Genomic DNA, 18,582 nt, shown 5'->3' on the forward strand with positions numbered 1-18,582 from the left:
AACAGAATGTAGAGTTCTGAGTGACACAGAGTATGTTGTGTTATTCACACAGCCTCAAAACACACGGTCAGCCTTTAAATCATCACTGGGAAATAATGTACAAGGAACTTGCAGAAGATAATAAAAGATGCAAAACGAAAACTACCATCAGTGTAGAGACTGCACACATGTTATATGCAAAAGTATAAAAGGGTCTGTGAACTTCCTTTCATTTAAGTTTAAAGGATAGAAGAGAAGAAAGTGGCTCATTTATCAATGTCACAGTAAACAGGGCAGTAAAATTCTTACGTGTAGTCCACTGGCAAAGCTATAGTACGTAGCATTAAAAAATGCATTAGAACTCAAAGGACAGCGGTCTCAGATTACTCAAATGAATCAGGTTATTAAAGGCAATGAGTCCGACTACCTCCTAAATGCAAAACAAATACATTGAAGGCCAGAAGAGTCTTTTGAGGGGGAGTATCAAACCATCATGCAAGAACCGATCTTTCTGCTCTGACCACTATTTATTCAAGTGCCAAATAATGAGGAAAATACAATTCTCATGAGGGAATATAAAATCAAGAGTCAGCCAAATGCATAAGTCAACCAAACATACACAATACTGGGTCTTAGGAAGGGGTGGTTGGGAGGTAACACTGCATTTAATCAACTTTACTCTTCTCACTATTACTATTATAGACGGATGGTAGTTAAGAAAGTGGAGAAAAAAGTCATTCTCAGCAGTTTTCTCTTGGTGTCTTTTAGATCATGTCAGTGTTCGCTACAAACAACCGATACAGATTAGTCACTGGTTGTACAAACTCCTGACACCAAACACCATTACTGGTTTTGTATATTGGTTGGGATGTTTGGGCACATGTGATGGTTCAGAAAACCAAGAAAAAGTGACTGCAGTCAGCTGTGACAAACAAGAGAAGTGGGAGCAGAGAGGCTTGGTTTCCACTGCCAGGTCTGACTTATTTGCTTGTTCATGTGTTTTTGTAGGTTAATTTTTTTTTTAATTTGATGCCTACCATTTGCCTTGCACTGTTCTAAGGACTGGAAATAAAACATACAGCCGTGAACAACACAGAGTGCTTGCTTCCAAGCCCTAGTCACAGGAGGCACAGAGCAAACAAATAACCCAATCAGCAAGGGAATGTCACAGAGCACTGAGACCAAGGACTTTCATCATCAAATAAGGTGGTTGGCAAGTGGAATTTCAAGTTTGCAAAGTTGTAATCCTAGGAAAGTATTTAACAGTTTGCACATGACAATTCAGTATCCAAACACACGGCAGTTAAAATAGCAAAAACTAAGTATGCTGACACAAAGAGTGACCGACGGTGCAAAAGATGAGAGAGTCAAGGATATCAAACAGAGCTATCAAAATACTTGGTAAAAACTTTAATCTTAACATCAGAACTTTGAACAATTTTAGATAAGACATTCTCTGCAGTTAGCATATTAGTGCTGATATGAAGAATTAACCTGTCGTACTTAAAGCAGCACGAATGACTTTGGGATCAAGGGGAAGAGCTAGAAAGGTAAGAAAAGAGGAGAACTGACCAGAACCAGTGCAGAGACATCTTCCTGGCCAAGGGCTGCACCAGTAATTCGAGCTGAGGGATTTGAGATGATCAATATGTTTATATTATTATAATATTTGTAGCACTGTATTGAGTATTAAAAACACACACTCAAGATTAGTATCATTTAAACTCATGAAAAACAGTATCATTAATGAGGACTAGGCTTTGTCAGGTCCTCTTCTGAATGGCAGCAATAAAACATATACACGTAAGATATTCAGGAAAGTTTAGACAGACTGTTTCACAGCATAGGATTCATTTTCAGCTCATTTATTTTGTTTTCTAATTAAACTGGAAGCTGCTACCACAGTTCAGAAATAGGTGCCTACCCCTGAGTGGGTGTACAAGGCAAACAGTATCTCTTCTGATGGCTGATCAATACCTTTCCAACTACAACATACAGAAATATTAAAAAAATATATATACATATATTTATATACACATATCCCCTCCCCCCAAATACTCCTGGAACTCTTACTTGACAAAGCACTCAGGAATATTAAACAAGAGAGAATTATACTATTAACGGTTTCAGATTGAACTGTTGTCTTTTAAAAAGTAAACCATACACCAAATTTCGTACTTATTTTTAGTAATAAATTACTCATTGTATCAACCACCCCTCCCAGTGTGTTTTGATGCCATAGCTCAGAACTGCTATTTTACTGAATGAACCTGAAAACAGCGCAACTTTGCACTGTTACGCTGAATTATGAATATACACACACATACGGTGTAATTACTGAATCCATCTTGTCTTATAAACTAGACTACTCACTCCTGTAAGATACTACTTTTCTCCTAAAGCCATCCGAGCATGCTGTAAATATAATTACCAGTCAACAAGTAAACGAGCTACTGCTGTTTTCTTATATATAACTTAATAGAATAAAGTTACTCCTTAGTTATCTAGTTTGCATGTTTTCAGTAAACTGCAGAGCTGTGAACACAGCAGTAACTTCTCCTTTTTACCTCTGGAAACTGGCACATGAACTAAGGTCTACAGATCTATAAAAAGATCTTGGAAGTAGCCTGATTCTCAACCAAATAGTGACATTGTAACGAGGGACCACCTGGGCCTCCAGCACTGGCAGGGACACCAATGAGACTAATACGAAGAACAAACCACAGCACTGCCCTTAGGTGGCCCCACTCACATTTAGAAGCTGCTTTAAGGTAAATTGTAGAAGAGTCTTCTTCTGTGACTGTGTGTCCAGCAGCCACTTCCATACATTCAGTGTTTACTTTAGAGGACTGTCTGGCAATTGTGAATGTCAGTCAATTTTCACAACCAGTGACAATCACATCTTCAACTATGTAGCCAACAGATAAGAAAGGGAAGCAGTTGATAAAATGGGTCCAAAAACTAATGTGTAGTTTGGTAAATGTGCTGTTTAAACCTGTCTTATAGTCAAATGAGTATAAATGAAAAAGTAGTGAAACAGTCTTGAAAAATTAATTTGTGAACCCCAACATTTACAAATAGAGAAAGCATTATTTGATAGTCTATCTTAACATCAGTCTTTATATGCAATGTGTCTTCAGGATATAAAAGTGTTTCTTCCTCACAAGAAAAATATCATTAAAAAAATCTAACAGTAGAATTAATTCTTACAAACCAAGATGATTTACATCAAAGCATTTAGTTCTAAAGTCCCTCCAAGTCATTATATATAATCAGCCGGAGTTAACCATAATTAGAGGCAAAGTGAAGGGACGGGCAGTGGTAACTTTCATGATGAAATATTGTTATCTCCAAACTACTGAAACATTTTCCATCAAATTATTAGAGACCTAAAATTTGACCATGATACTCATTTTTTTTTTTTTAGGGACAGATAATATTTCTTGCGGAAATCTTTAAAATAAAATGGAATAAGGCTACCAGATACAGAAATAAATGTGGGTAAACCGTGTACTGATAATAGCTTGTGTGTTTCCTCTCTGAATTGTCCAAGTTTCACTTTCTATACATGTCAGGCCTTTTGTTATCTGTTTTCCTAATTGTCACAAAGCAGAAGCTGCCTGAGAGATACCTGAAGGTTATTGTCATAAGCTTAAGCTCAATGAAAATGTGTGTCCAATGACACAGAGGGCAGGTGGTGGCGACAAGGCGTGCCCTCAGTGTGTTCAGGAGCAGCATCCAGAGAAGCTGTTGAGACCTCAACTGGGAGGGATGGCTCTGGAGTGTACCTAGGGCAAGGCTGGATCCCAGAACCAGAACTCCCAACCTGAACAAAGCTTCTCTGAAAAGCATCCCATCCCAGGTCCTACTGCGGAACCATCAGATTTCAAGGTAGAGGTATCAGCTTAGGCCATGATGACCAAGTCAACCTCCTTCATAGCTTTCTGAGCACCATTAAGACTCCCAGATTTAGGTGAACACTTGGAAGGAGAGGAGGTCACAAAACTGGCTGAAATTAAATGGCTGACCAAGTGGGATGAAAAGCTGCAATAGACCAAACTTCAGTCAAAGAAGTTAAAGTGGGTCATCCACATGCAGCTGGGGTCCTGGCTCAAACATCAGACACGCTTCACGAGCAGCGGGCACAAATAAGCAGTTTGCAAATACCGAAAAATAGAGCCCGATATCCCCATTAAAAACATGTTAAACTTAACTCAATATTCAGTTCACCTAAAATGTAAATTAATACATTGAGATGCTATTATTCATCTATCAGTGAAATTGTCCCCAAATGACAGAACTCGATATTCCTGAGGGTTCATAAAAACAGACACTCAGATAATACATGGCTAAAATACAGTAAAAGACAAGACCTTCCTGGGAGCAATCTGATATGGATCAAAGCCTTTAAGTCAAAGATACACTTGGGCCAAACAATTCTATTTCCAGGCATTTGCCCTAAGGAAATATCTATAAATACCAAGAGATGGCTATTTATTTTCATTGCAGTGTTGTTTATACAGATTCAGTGTCCACTAGCACAGGCTTGATTAATCAAATGTAATTTCAATGAAATATTATGTATCTATTAAAACAACTTTGTAGAAATTATTTAAACCACAAGAGATTTTCATTATTCATTGCTAAATGAAGCAAGTAGGTTGTAAATTATAGTTTATACCCTAATGATAATTCTTTCTAAAAAAAAAGCTGAAGGAATACCTGTATCACTGGCTCATCTTACTCTGGGGTTTCAAAGGTGAATGAGCGGGTTGGGCCTTTGGTGTTTAGAGACTGTGACTGAGGGAAGGACACATCTAGAGGGGACTCTTAAAAAATAGTGCTGTGTGAATGTCATCTAGGTGTCTCGAGAACACAGAATAACTGAGTCTCCTGAGAAGGGAAAGGGAATGCTTTAGAGATGTGACATTTCACTCCACAGAAATGTCTTGAGCGCCTGCTATGGAACAGGCTGTGTTCCAGGTCTTGGTAATGATGACAAAGTTCCTGCTGTCCTGCAGTCCACTCTACTGGTGGAGTGATAGTTCACACACCAGCAGGGGACACTCTCAGCCTAAAGCAGTTTGGTTAAAAAAAAAAAAAAAAAAAAAAAACACAGGCTAATAACATAGGAAAGAGTAATACACATTGTGGGTGGGGTGTTTTCTGATAAAGTGGTTAAGAAAGGCCTTTGATGACACCTGAGAAGTGACCTAAGTAAAGGGAGTGAGTGAACCACGCAAAGGTCTGGCATGTCTGGAATGTCAGGGCTTACCAAGAAAACCAATATGGCGGCAGCAGAGTAAATGCCACAAAGAATCACAGGAAATGAGGGTGAGAGTTAGGGACCAGACTGTGTAGGACATACAAGGCACTGGAAGGTATTTGGAATTAATTTTTCTTTTTTGGTAGTAAAATTCACAGTTTCAGGACTAGATGCCACATGTTGCTTTGATTCATAGCATTTCCTCGGTGTTAACCAGCAAAGCATCGAACAGCCTCTGGGAACTGCACAAAATATGGAACAATTCTCGAGTGTGTGGCATCCTTGCATGGAGGCCATGCTAATCCTCTCTGTGTCATTTCAATTTTGGTATATGTGCTGCTGAGACAAGCCCTGGAATTTCTTTTGACTAGGAAGGAACACCGTGGAGGCTTTTAAGTAGAGGTACAATATGATCTCACTTATATTTTTACCAGAATACACTATAGTTGTTGGATGGAAAACTGACTGGAGGGGACACAGAAGAGACAATAGGGAGACCACTTAGGAGGTTATTAATATTCCACGGCTAAGGTTAGGGTGAAAGCAGTGGAAACAGTGAGATGTGGTTAGATTTGGAGTATCTTGCAGATAGGTGACTGATGGATTGGGTAGGGGTATAACCTAAAAACAGGAGTCAAAGATGACCCCACAGCTTTGGCTTGTGGCTCCAGGTGAATGCAGGAATCATTTATTCACATGGGAGAGATGTCATTGAAGTGAGTGTTGGTGGGAAGACTGGTGTGTAGTGGAGTAATCAAGTTCTGTTTGACCAGGATGCTGGGGCATGAGAATATGGAGGCCTAATGAAGAAGGACCGGCTGGGGAGGAGGCCACAGACCAAGCACTGGCAAGAAAGAGGAACACCTGATGTCTGGTACCCTGCCTGAGAAGAAAGTAAAAGACAGCTTGCAAGAATGCAAAGAAGAAAGCAAAAATGGGCAAAAACAAAAACAAAAACCTCTTGTATGTCAATCATGTTTCAATAAAAGGGGAAAAGAAGGATTTTAAATAATTATTTAAACTAAGTAACTTGCCATTCATAAATATTTAAAATATCTGATAAATAAAAAAATTAAATTATATGTTGCTTTCTACACAGCTTTGACATTATGATTTCAAGTTAGATTTCAAGGTGTAAATACAAATAGCAATTTCTAAAATGTGACATAACTGAAGGTGTTCAGCTCATTCAGATTTCCTTTTATATAACAAGTTTTCATCTCCTTTCTACATCTGCTCACTTGTATATTTTCCCTTCAAGATTAAAGAGGTCATCCACACATAGTGTAATAACATTTTAGTGGGAGATAATTAATTTGAAAGGACACAACCACAGCTTAGGCTCCATCTGGGCAAACTGCTTAGGCTGTTACATTGTACTGCTATACTAAACTCTAAGTCAAGTTAAAGCCAACATCTTAGCAAAACACTTCTCCATCCATAATATCAGCTGATGAGAACGATATTCAGATATGTCTGAGGAAGTTGTGGTGAAGTAAGGAGAAACTGTGTTTGAATCAAATTTATAATTAAATTGTAGATAAATACATACTAAAATTTTATCTGAAAATTATGCAAACCATTTTTAAATCAAAATTGGCTATTTTCAGACTTTAGAATAATACATATAATTTACCTTTGACTCACAGACCAACAGAAAAAATATGTCTGCTTGAAATTAAAACAATAAACTTTCAGCAATTCATTAAGTTTATTCATTGATTTCCTTAATTCAACAAATATTTATTGGGCACTGGGTCAAGCACTAGGATGAAAATGGTGAATAAGGACATGACCCTTGCCCTTGTGAAGCATCCAAAATTGTAGCTGTTATGAGGATGACAAAAACAAAGACTGAATTTCACCTCAAATCTAGTTGAAGAAATCAGGAAACGTTTCCAAAGGAATTGCTGCTTGCTCTAGAAATCTGAAAGCTGAGTATGATTAACTAGTGAAGAGGAGACCAAAGTATTCACAGTAGAGACACAGCAAAGGTAAAATCTATGTGGCAAGAACCCCAAAACACTGCATTGAGCCCAGGATGCCGGAGGCAGAGAGGAGGAGTAGAGATAGATCATATGAAAAGAACAGTCTGGCTAATGGGTTACAGCAAGGACTCTGTCCTGGTCTGTTCTGTAAATATCACTCTGAGGGCAGTGTGACAGAGATTGTGATGGGAATGGAAGGGATGTAGGCAGATTAATCCAGACTTTTAAAAGAGAGTGATGGGGTTGATAATGAAGATGACGATTAGGGGACCAACAGGAGGCATACTTGGGTAATCCAGATAGGGTTACATGATGGATGGGAGAGGGAGGGGGCGTGGGGAGAGAGGCGAAGGTTGCAAAGATGACCTCAGGTTTCTGATTCTGAAACTGAGACAAAGCTGGTAAATAATAGAAAAAGATCAGGTTAAGGAGAGAGCTTATGAGCTCAGTTTTGAGACTTGTAGAGACTGAGGTACATTTGAGACATCTGAGCTAAGTAAACTAAACCAAAGGTGTGGTTTACTAATCAGGCTGAATCAAGACAGCTAAGGTATAGTAAAACAATATTTTCAAGAAGCTATAAGTAGTCAATTATGTCAATTGCTGAAAAACACCCAGTGGATTTAGTGACACAGAGATCACTGGCAGGTTCAGTCAGGTGAATTTCTACGGCCAAATAGGTCCTGAAACCTGAAGGACTGAGGGGAAGTTTGGAGAGAGGAGTGAGGAAATAGATACCCTCAGTCAACACATCTGGCTCTGAAGGAGACGGGGAGTGACCGTGTCAGCAGATGGGGATGAGACAGAGTGAGTGCTTCGAAAAAGAACACAGAAAATCAAAACATAAATCACAACTGGGCATAAAAATTAATGACTTGAGTTTTTTTTTTTTTTCCCTAGTTTAACTGACCATTAAAAGAGAAAATACCCCCCAAAACTCTATTTCTAGAATTCTTCGTTAACTCTCCAATTATGGCCATGGCCAAACTAAAGCAGTCCAGAGTTCTTTACCCTGAGTCAGCTCCTCCTGGTGCTCTAACAGCACTTCATTCCCGCTTTTGTTGTGACACTTCCCATATGCAGGCTAATTACCATTTGTTATCTTCCTGTCTAATAGTAAACCACTTTGGACTTGTTTAGTCAACACTTAGCCAAGGGCCAGATGCATAGTAGGTGGTCATAAATGCATGAAAATGTTAAGTATCTTGGAAAAGCAAACACTCAAAACACTCTTCAGAAATGCATACTTTCACTGGGAAGTCCTGTTGCCTTAATGACAGAGGACATAAGTTTCAGTGGGTAAATCTGACTACATCTGGAGGCCTGAGTGATACCCTGAATGTCAACCCTGTCGTCACTGTCAACAGCTGCTCTATACAAGGGGGAAAAAATAGAAACCACAGTTTTTATCAGCATTCTGTGGTCCATAAGATGGCACCACAAGTTCACAGAAAATAGTTTCCAATAGGGAACTTTGCTTTAGATGGATAAAGTGGTCCCTGGGATCTCCACTTAGGGAATGAGTGCAATTGGAAAGCCCCTGAACCTCAGCTGTTAGCAACGACGCCACCCGTTCGGCTGGGGTGTTTGTGCAGTGGGCGCTTCCGGTTTGCCATGAGAATTCACTGGACCCCTCCGTCGCAAGCGGTTTATCAACGGCAAAGGAAAGCGGCTATGTTGATCGGTCCCCACAGAGCCGGCCTTGGCTCATGGAGCTCAGGGCTGACACGCTGGCTGCAGAAGTTTAAATCCCTTGGGGATGGTCAAGAGAGCTGCGCTGTGAGAGTGGAAAAGCAAGAGCCTCGACAACAGCTGCTTTGCAGCTGGGTCACAAAGGAAGCGAGAAATCCCGACACCGTAAAAGGTAGCGGATGATGGGAAGGCAGTCTCTGCGCCTCCCCGTTTGTCACTGGCAGGGTGCCGCTGGCTCTCAAATCCAAATGCTCTCACAGGAGAATAAAGCCAGATGTAAATAATTCCCTAATTTTAGACTTTTTTCTTTTTGGTAGAAATCTTCTGCAGTAAAGGACAGAGTGTTATTTAACTTATTTAGACACAATTTTTTTTTTAAATGGAGGTGCTGGAGATTGAACACAGGACCTTGTGCATGCTAAGCATGCGCTCTACCACTGAGCAATTTCCCCTCCCCACTAGACACAAAACTCTTTGACGATTTAACCAGGGTACCAAATAAAGCACTGGAATCCATCACAGAAACCAGAGTTCTAATCTGGTTCTGATACCATGGAGGTGAACCACCAAGGAAAGTCACTAATTTGAATAGGTTTCATTTTTCTCAGGTGTCAACCAAAGGACTTGGGTTCGCTGAATTCTACTGGTTATGAGTCTCTGCTTCAAAAATGGAATTCAATTCACGGATATAATCACTGGTTAAAAATTCAGATTAAAGAAAAGTTAAATTCTTAATTCATGGCATCCTCCTTCACTTCCATCACTTTCCAATTCATGACAGGGAGGAGGAATTGGCCCTTCTCCCCCAGATTCAGTCAGCTGACCCTGAGACTGGAAATAGTAGCTGAGACCTAAATTCAACCACAGTTGAATGTACTAACAAATGAAACGGAATGGAGTTGGAATAAATGGTCCATTTAGCATCTTCTGAAAATACTTTTGAGGTAAAGATGTCTATTGAAGGGAGAATATCCTAGAAAGGGCCTCATACCAACCAGACCACATACATATTTAAAGTGTATTCTATGTTTTTGGTTTTGTAAATAATTTTAGTAAGTAATTCTGTTTTCCCTGAAACTCCTCTGTCTACATCCACTGTCCCAGGGTAAAAGTAACAGCTCCCCAGCTGTTACTCTCTTCCTGGTTGGGACAAATATTCTCTAACTACCCTAATTCTTGCTCCCCTCTCACAAGTGTTCATCTAAATCAGACGAGTCAACAGTGGTTTCGTGACACGGCAGTGTCCCAGTAGATGAACCCAGTAGGCTCCACGAGCAGCGTCAGTGAGGTCTTACTGTGACCAGTGTTCTATCCCCCACCACACTCCTAACAAATAAAGCATGAACAAAGACGTCCTTTCACAGCACAGGATGACCATGTGACCTCTGTCAAGCGTAATTAAGTTTCCATTCATCTCTAATAAAGATAGATTTTTTTCTAGAAGTCTGTTGTCCGAGCACCTTGCAATTCTACTTTATCTTTACAGGTTATATGATAAGAACAGAAACATTACAGAGCAGCTGACTGTACCAGGCACCATTCCAAGAACTTTCTGTGTAACATCACAATAAATCCTCAAATTGAGATATTATTATCCACTTTACAAAATAAGAAACTGAGGGACAGAGAGGTTAAGTACCTTGCCCAAGGTGCAAAAGCTTGATTTGGCAAAGTTGAAGTTAAAACAGGTAGAATGTGTGCTTAGCATGTGAGAGGTCCTGGGTTCAATCTTCATACCTCCATCAAAAAAATAAATTAAATAGCAATTACTATGGAGGACAGTATGGAGACTCCTTGTAGAACTAAAAATAGACTTATCATATGATCCAGCAATCCCACTCCTGAGCACTTACCTGGAGAAAACTATAATTCGAAAACATACATACACCCCAATGTTCATAGCAGCACTATTTACAATAGTCAAGACATGGAAGCAACTTAAGTGTCCATCAGTAGATGACTGGATAAAGAAGATGTGGTATATATACATAATGTAATACTACTCAGCCATAAAAAAGAGTGAATAATGCCAATTGCAGCAACATGGATGGACCTAGAAATTATCATACTACATGAAGTAAGGCAGACAGAGAAAGGCAGATATCATATCACTTACATATGGAATCTAAACAAATGACACAAATGAACTTATTTACAAAACAAAAATAGACTCCAGACACAGAAAACAAACTGGGGGTTAACCAAGGGGGAAAGGGCAGGGGAGGGATAAATTAAGAGTTTGGGATTAACAGATATATATTACTATATACAAGATAGATTAAAAAAAAAAAAACAAGGACCTACTGTATAGCACAGGGAATTATCTTCAATTTCTTGTAATAACATATAAAGAAAAAGAATCTGAAGAGAAAAAAATATATATGTATGTATATGTATAACTAAATCACTTTTCTGTGCACCTGAAACTAACACTGTAAATCAACTACACTTCAATACAAAATAAAATTGAAAAAAATTAAAACATTAAGAAAAATATAATGAAGTAAAGATAAGCTTTATGAAGTAGGTCCACACTCATGCACCCACCCATCCACCCATTCCTCAGCATGTATTTAGGGAGTGTCTATCATATGCCTCACATGATGTCAAACACTGGACAGGTGAAGATAAAATGAGATGACTCCCACCTTTATAGACTGAATAGCATCATGGTGACTCTGAAAGTAGGCCCTTTCCAATTGCAAGATCATACTTAAATGAGCACTTGTTAGACATGTGCGTAGGACATAAGGTGAAAACAGAGACCAAGGCATCTCTTCTGCCTGAGTCAGTCAGTGGAGGTCTCTGGAAAGGAGGTGGCATGCTTCAGCTGGCTCACAGATGGAGGAAGAGTTGGCCAAGCATAAAGACAACTAACTGTAAGGCTCTGTCCAAGTGCTTGGTGGCTCAAAAGTTCTCTTTACAAGATCCACGTTAAGAAAATTATTTAGAAATTCAGCTGAATGGAGAAAATTTTCCTTATTTTAGCACCATGAAAAGGACCGGTGGCTTACCAAGGTTAACTTGGACCCACCAACTCAAAACACATCTATCTGAGAAAATGAGTTTTTTGAACAACTGAAGTCACCAAATTTCTACTTTCTGTGAGGCTAACAATTCTTGACCCAATTTTGGGGAACAATAATTTTCTGTGACTTACAAAGAAAGAAAGATCTTTTGAAAATGGCATTGTTTAGTAAGCAACATACACTTTAATTTCTAGAGTGTGAAGTGAGTGTGAAGTGACCAGAGGTAGTATACAGAAGATTACAGGAACCTTTAATCTAGGCAAAAATGGGGAAGACACAGACACATACACACACACACACACACACACAGGGAAAATGGTCAGAGGCTGGCGCGTTACCAGCAGAACATGTCTGTATGTATAAATTTGTATGACAAGCATATCGTGGAATTGGATCCTTCCCAAGTCCTAGAGGTACAGTGCACTAGGAGAAGTACACACACATGAGCTTTGGCATTATTACAGAATAAGATTCTTTCTCTCTCTCTCTCTCTCTCACAGCAAGAGAAAATGTACAGTATCACAAGAAAATGTGGGTCACTAATAGGAAAAAAAATTGAGTACAGAGGTGACACGGAGACGGAAAATAGGAAGTCGGAGGCAAAGTCTCCTTTGCCTCTAGATAGACAATTTAATAGTAGTGTGGCCGAGGGCTAAATTATCACTGTCAACATCTGAAACCCTCTTGACCTTGAGAGGAAAAATACACCATGAAGGCTGCATAGGACTCATTAAACACCAGCCTCCCAAACGGTCTTCATCACATTCTGCAGTTTCATTGACACCTGCGTTGGCAGCTTCACCTGTGAGATCAAGAGGGGCTGAGCTGACACTCCCAATCACAAGCGCATTTTTACCGAGGCCACGGAGAGGTATATAGGAGGGTGGTATAATCAACTTGACATCACTTCTTGCAAGACTGCGATAAATACAGAAGGGACTTTGGAAGAAACATAAGGACCTACTCAACATCTCCAAATGGAATCCATGTGCCCATTGGGGGATACGGTGTCATGCCATGAAAAACAAACACATAGCTCTTTGAAGACTTGAGGGGAAAGAGAAGCTATTAAATTACTAAGTCATTTAAAGCAATTTTAATTTTAAAATAAGCATAGATATGTTATAAAAAGAGAAGCAATGGCAAAGAGGAAAGAATTCAGGCTTGGGGATCAGATAGATCTGAGTTTCCTCACCTCCTCAAGAACAGTCCCTAAAGAGTTGGGCCACTTGGGCAAGCTGTTTAACGTCTTCAGAAACTCAGTACTTTACAGGGATAAGATGATGCCTCCTGATAAAGTTTGTAACTGAGATAGTACATGTAAAGCTCTCACATGCCTGCACGGTATACAACAAGTGCTCAACAGTCATTCGGTTTTTTTTTTTAAATTTTATTTTTTGGGGGAGGAGGTAATTAGGTGTATTTATTTATTTTTTAATTGAACCCAGGACCTCATGCATGCTAGGCACACACGCTACCACTGAGCTACACCCTCCCTTACCAGGTGCTCAATGAATGTTAGCTGCTAAGATGTTTGTGTCTTATAGGAACAGCAGTTGCTACTGTGCAATATCTTAAAAGGACTAAGTAAAATATATTTTAAAAAGCATACCACAGCAATACGTTGTGAGCAGAGAAAAAGTTAGTTCTATTCCTAACTAGATCTTTTATATTTAAATCCATTTACCAAAGGTAGGTCATGGGTATGCTCTTTAGCACTCAGCTATACCCTACCCCCATTCATGTATTTTAAATACCATTACTGTAACACACCCACATGAAGAGCTTTCTGCTCCAAAATATTCAGCCATCAACCAAGCTGTCTCTTGTTCCAGAATGTCTTAGAATATCATGGACAAAATACACCTTTGAGTTTAGAAGATGTGAAGAAAAGAGAAAACAAGAATACCAAAGCTTGAAACTGAAGTTACAGTAAAAAGTACTCATGAGCACTTTTGATCAAACTGGAAAACCCATATAAATACCAGTGACAGTTTGGAAGAATGTATTTCCCCTTATTCAGACATATGTATTTTCCAAAAGGTCCATTTTCGCTTCAAAATCCTGACATGATTTGGCAAGCTCAGGCCAAAGTAGTTAACAGAGATCAATCTGTGACCAATCTTAGAATAAGAAGAAAGTAGAAACATTAGAACTGACTCCCATTATTGCAATATACTGATACCGGGTATTTCGTGGAAGCAAAACTTTGGTTAATCAAAATACAGTTTGATTCAAATCTGCCATACTTCCCACTTCTTTCTCAAAGTAAATGACTGTATAGATGACCATATTAAGGGAGGAAGGAAATAGCTCAGTGGTAGAACACATGATTAGCATGCACAAGGTCCTGGGTTCGATCCCCAGTACCACCCCCATTAAAAAAAAGGTTACCATGTTAATATTTTATTTTGTTTTTAAAAACATAATAATGAAATAAGGCAATGGAGGGACGATAAAAGGAAGTACAGAAAATGCCGAGAGAGGACATTATTTTTGGCAGATGACTTTTGTACTGAAGGATAAACAAGAAACAGTAGAAAAGACATTTTGAGGATTGCGAGACTTACTAGATTAATGATCCAATGAAGTTAGGAAAGCATGAGGAGACAGAGCTAAGTGCCTAAACAAGGGCCATTTAAAATAAATAGTATTATCTTTTAGAAAGATTTTACACAGAAGAACATATTCATTCTTTCTGGGATAGTGACTATTTTAGATGTGGGCGGCTTACGAGAATACAACTAATCCATCCATTTCACAAATATTTGGATATCTGCAATGTCATTACGAAAAAAGAAAAGTTCCTCAGAGTTCCAAATAAAGATTTCTTAAATGTACAGTACTTATTTTAATATTTGTTTCAAATTGAGTAACATTGTATTAATTCAAAGTTAATACTTTCTATCATCACAAATGAAGTTCAGCAAAACTAGAGCAAAAACCCTGAAAAGAAAAGCTTGTTATTCTGTAACCATCATCAGTGTAAATTCCACCTAATCACTTCCAACAGAAAATATTTCATATTGCTCTCTAGCTCATCAAATTTATACATCAGGCTGACTCTTCAAGCAAAATGTATAGATATTATGATAGTCTCTATAAAAGATATTATTCCTGCCTGCCATACATCATACTTAGTAACAAAAAAAAATGAAGGATTATCTGTATTCCATTACACATGTCAGAACCACAAATTCATTACCATCACTACCACTGTTCATGAATTTCTACAAATTCCCTCTGAAATGAATGATTTATATTACGCACTCTACTGAGAGTACATTCCAAGGCTATCAGAGCAAAACAGATAGTCAAAAGATCATATTCCATTATGTTACCAAACAGAAAAACATTCCATTTTGTGTTTTTTCATTTCTACCTTTCAATAACAATCAGGATTTCTAACTTTGTAGGATTACCATAACATTTTTACTGAGACAGAAAGGAGAGAGAAATTTTCCCAAAATGCTGTTATCCAACTATGTGACCCTTTAAATTCACTCATCAATCCTTTTTTAATGCTAAGGACTTGACATTTTTAACCAACAGAATAAAACAAAAAACTATGTTCTCACATTTTTTACTCGCTCGAACCTACTGTAAACATCAACTATTTTCCTTTCTAGTTACTTGTATACTATACTTCCTCTTTGCCATGTATTCTTTCAAATTTTTATTGTTCTTTTCTCTCACCATCTCCTTTCACCATGCAACACTGAAATAATTTGCCTGTTCAACAAATAGTTACTGCTGTACAAGACACTCCCTTGTCATCTAAAAAATGATTAAGACCAAGCTGATTATCTAGACTAGCTCCCAGGTTAGTGCAGAAGACAAGACATGAAAATAACTAACAATAATAGAAACTGATGGAGTCACGTTCATGGGAAAACAGGTAACAGAAGAGTTAAGTCAGGGGGAAGGGTAGGGATATGTCAGTGCTATATCCCAACAGAAGAACTTCACTGTGAATGGGCCAATCTCTGATTCAAAGCCATTTCATTTATACATATTCAATTAATATTTATTGAATAAATACGTGCTAAGCACCAAGCTAGTAAAGGCAACGAAGAGACAGGGTCTCTACTCTCACTGCCTAGAGAAACAAACGACAGTAATATATTAGTATGCAGCTATCTTAGATATTCACGTGCAAACTCTAAAAGAAAGCACTAAGGCTGCATGGAAGAATCAGTCACTATTTTATGAACCAGAGTATTAAAGATGAGACTGGATGGGTGGGTGGCACTCTGCTAAGTGGAGAGACACAGGCAAAAGACATTCTAGGCCAAGGCAGCAGTATACTTGGAAAAGACAAAGAATGAACAGATTCTGTCTTAACACACTTGAAGAGCCATCAGAAGATCAATACTGTGAGGGACAATGGCTGATGGAGTTTAACAAGAAAGGCTGTGACCAAATAATAAACAATGTTCCATGTCACATAAAGACCTAAAGATCTTACTGAATGAGAATCTTAATATTGTTCTTACTGCTAGTGGTTAACAATTCCTCAGTCCTTACAACATCCATATGAGACAGTGTTCTGGATGCTTTTACACTGAGACTCACTTAACTTCTGGACCCTCTCAAGAGGGAAGTATGTTTGCCCTCATTATAAACACAAGTAGAATGAGACAGAGAGAAGTTAAATAATGTGACCGAGACCACTGAGCCAGTAAGTGGTAGAACAAGCCAGGCAGTCCAGAGCCAGTGTTCACATTGATGATCCCCTCCAAGATGAAAGAGGGCTAATGGAGAAGGGAGGCAAGTTATGTCATCGAATATTTTTTTCTAAATATCTGTTTCTGTACCTTTGAATTACTAAGAAAATAACTACTGAGCACTTACTGCTTACAAAACATTATGCTTTAAGCCAAGGGAAAACTAAAATATATACTGCATCCCATCAATACCTGAAATTCCCAATATATTCAGACACAGATTGAGATAAACAGAGATAGACAAGAGCGGGTCACAGCCAAGATCTGCTAATCTGATGCAGAAGACAATGGAGCCATAAACTGGTAGGCCCAGTGGACTTTTGATGACTTGCTGGAGACTCAGTGTGGACTAGCTTGACATTGAAAATCTCCTGAAGGCCACAGTCTTTGGGGGGCTCCCACTCTTTCACAGTCTTTACTTCCAGGAACTGGACCAAGTTCTCATAGTGAAGAACCAAAAAAAAAAAAAAAAAAGATCCCCTCCTGGTGAGGGCAGGGAAGAGTAATCCTTGTAAAATATACCCAGAGACATCTCCATGACAAAGACCTTACTCTCCCAGGTGAAAGACGTTACTAGAGCCTTTTCCCAGGGCTATTGCCAAAAGGAACTGTCTGACTTCACCCTCCTCTAGCCTTTCTGTCTCACCTCAGGTGGTGAGAGGGGAGCAGCGATACAAGCAGAAAAACTCGTGAAGGTCATGGGACAGATACACAGGCTGAATCAAAGACTGAGATTTAACTGAACCATTACAGAACATTCCCCCTCCACCATACCTCAACACCACTACAACAGGGCTCCGGTATGATAATACCGAAGTACACATGAAACAGCTTCAAGACATAGAGTCTCACTGAGAAAGAGTATTAAGAAAAGCCTAACATCAATAGAGGAGATAAAAACAAGGACACTATAGAAATTTGAAGACTTTAGCACCAATAGTTACAATAAACACTAAACAATGCTGGACTCCCATCCAGATTAACATAAATCCTCTTATTAGAGGCTTTTTCACTTGAATTCCTATTATGAATTCAATATGTCCAACATTCAACAAAAAATTACAAGGTATGACAAAAGGAAAGAAAAATATAGTCCAAAAAGACAACGCTAGCATCATAATCAGACTGAGACACTGGGATAGGAAACAGATGTTGGAACTGTCAGAAAAGGAACTTAAAATAACCATGATTAATATGTTAAGGATTCTAGGGAAAAAGTAGATGACAGGCAAGAACAGATGTGTAATGTAAGCGAAGAGAAATTCTAAGAAAGAATTAAAAGGAAATGCTAGATATCATAACAGAAATGAATGCATTTGATGGGATTATCAGAAGACTCAGCATGATCAAGGAAAGAATCAATGAGCTTGAAAATTGGTCAATATAAACTTCCCAAACTGAAATGAGAAAAATGAACAAAAGTACAGAACATCTAAGAACTATTGGGAAATGTTCCAAATATGTAACACATGAGTAACTGGACTATCAGAAAGGGAAGAAAGACAAAAATGCAGAAGAAATAATTAAAGTAATAATGATGGAGAACTTTCCAAAATTAACAACAGACAACAAACCATATATTCAGAAAACTCAAGAGAACACTAAGCCAGATAAATTCCCCAAATAATAAGCCTAGGCACAGTATATCCAAACTGTAAAAAACCCAGAGCAAAGAGAGAATCTTGAAGTTAGAGGGGGGAAAACTTAACTGTGGAGGAAAAAGGTTAAGAATTATATTGGACTTTTCATCAGAAACCATCAAGCAAGAAGACAGCAGAGTAAAACATTCAAAATATTGAGAGTATAAAGAACCTGCAAAACTTGAATTTTATATCCAGCAAAATTATCCTTAGAAAATGAAACAGAAACAAAAACTTTCTGGACAAATAAAAACTGAGGGA

At 38.5% G+C, this 18,582-nt stretch overlaps 1 protein-coding gene and 1 non-coding gene across 3 annotated transcripts in view; both read right to left on the bottom strand.

Annotated features, from left to right (window-relative positions):
• TMTC2 (transmembrane O-mannosyltransferase targeting cadherins 2) overlaps positions 1–18,582 on the bottom strand; it is a 481,591-nt gene that overhangs the window by 73,829 nt on the left and 389,180 nt on the right. The gene's annotated exons all lie outside the window — the stretch shown is intronic.
• Positions 5,493–5,597, bottom strand: LOC123618019 (U6 spliceosomal RNA). The gene has a single exon (XR_006726356.1). It is a non-coding gene; the product is annotated as a U6 spliceosomal RNA (small nuclear RNA).

Source organism: Camelus bactrianus, chromosome 12 (genome assembly GCF_048773025.1).
Source record: "Camelus bactrianus isolate YW-2024 breed Bactrian camel chromosome 12, ASM4877302v1, whole genome shotgun sequence".
Lineage (NCBI taxonomy): Eukaryota > Metazoa > Chordata > Mammalia > Artiodactyla > Camelidae > Camelus > Camelus bactrianus.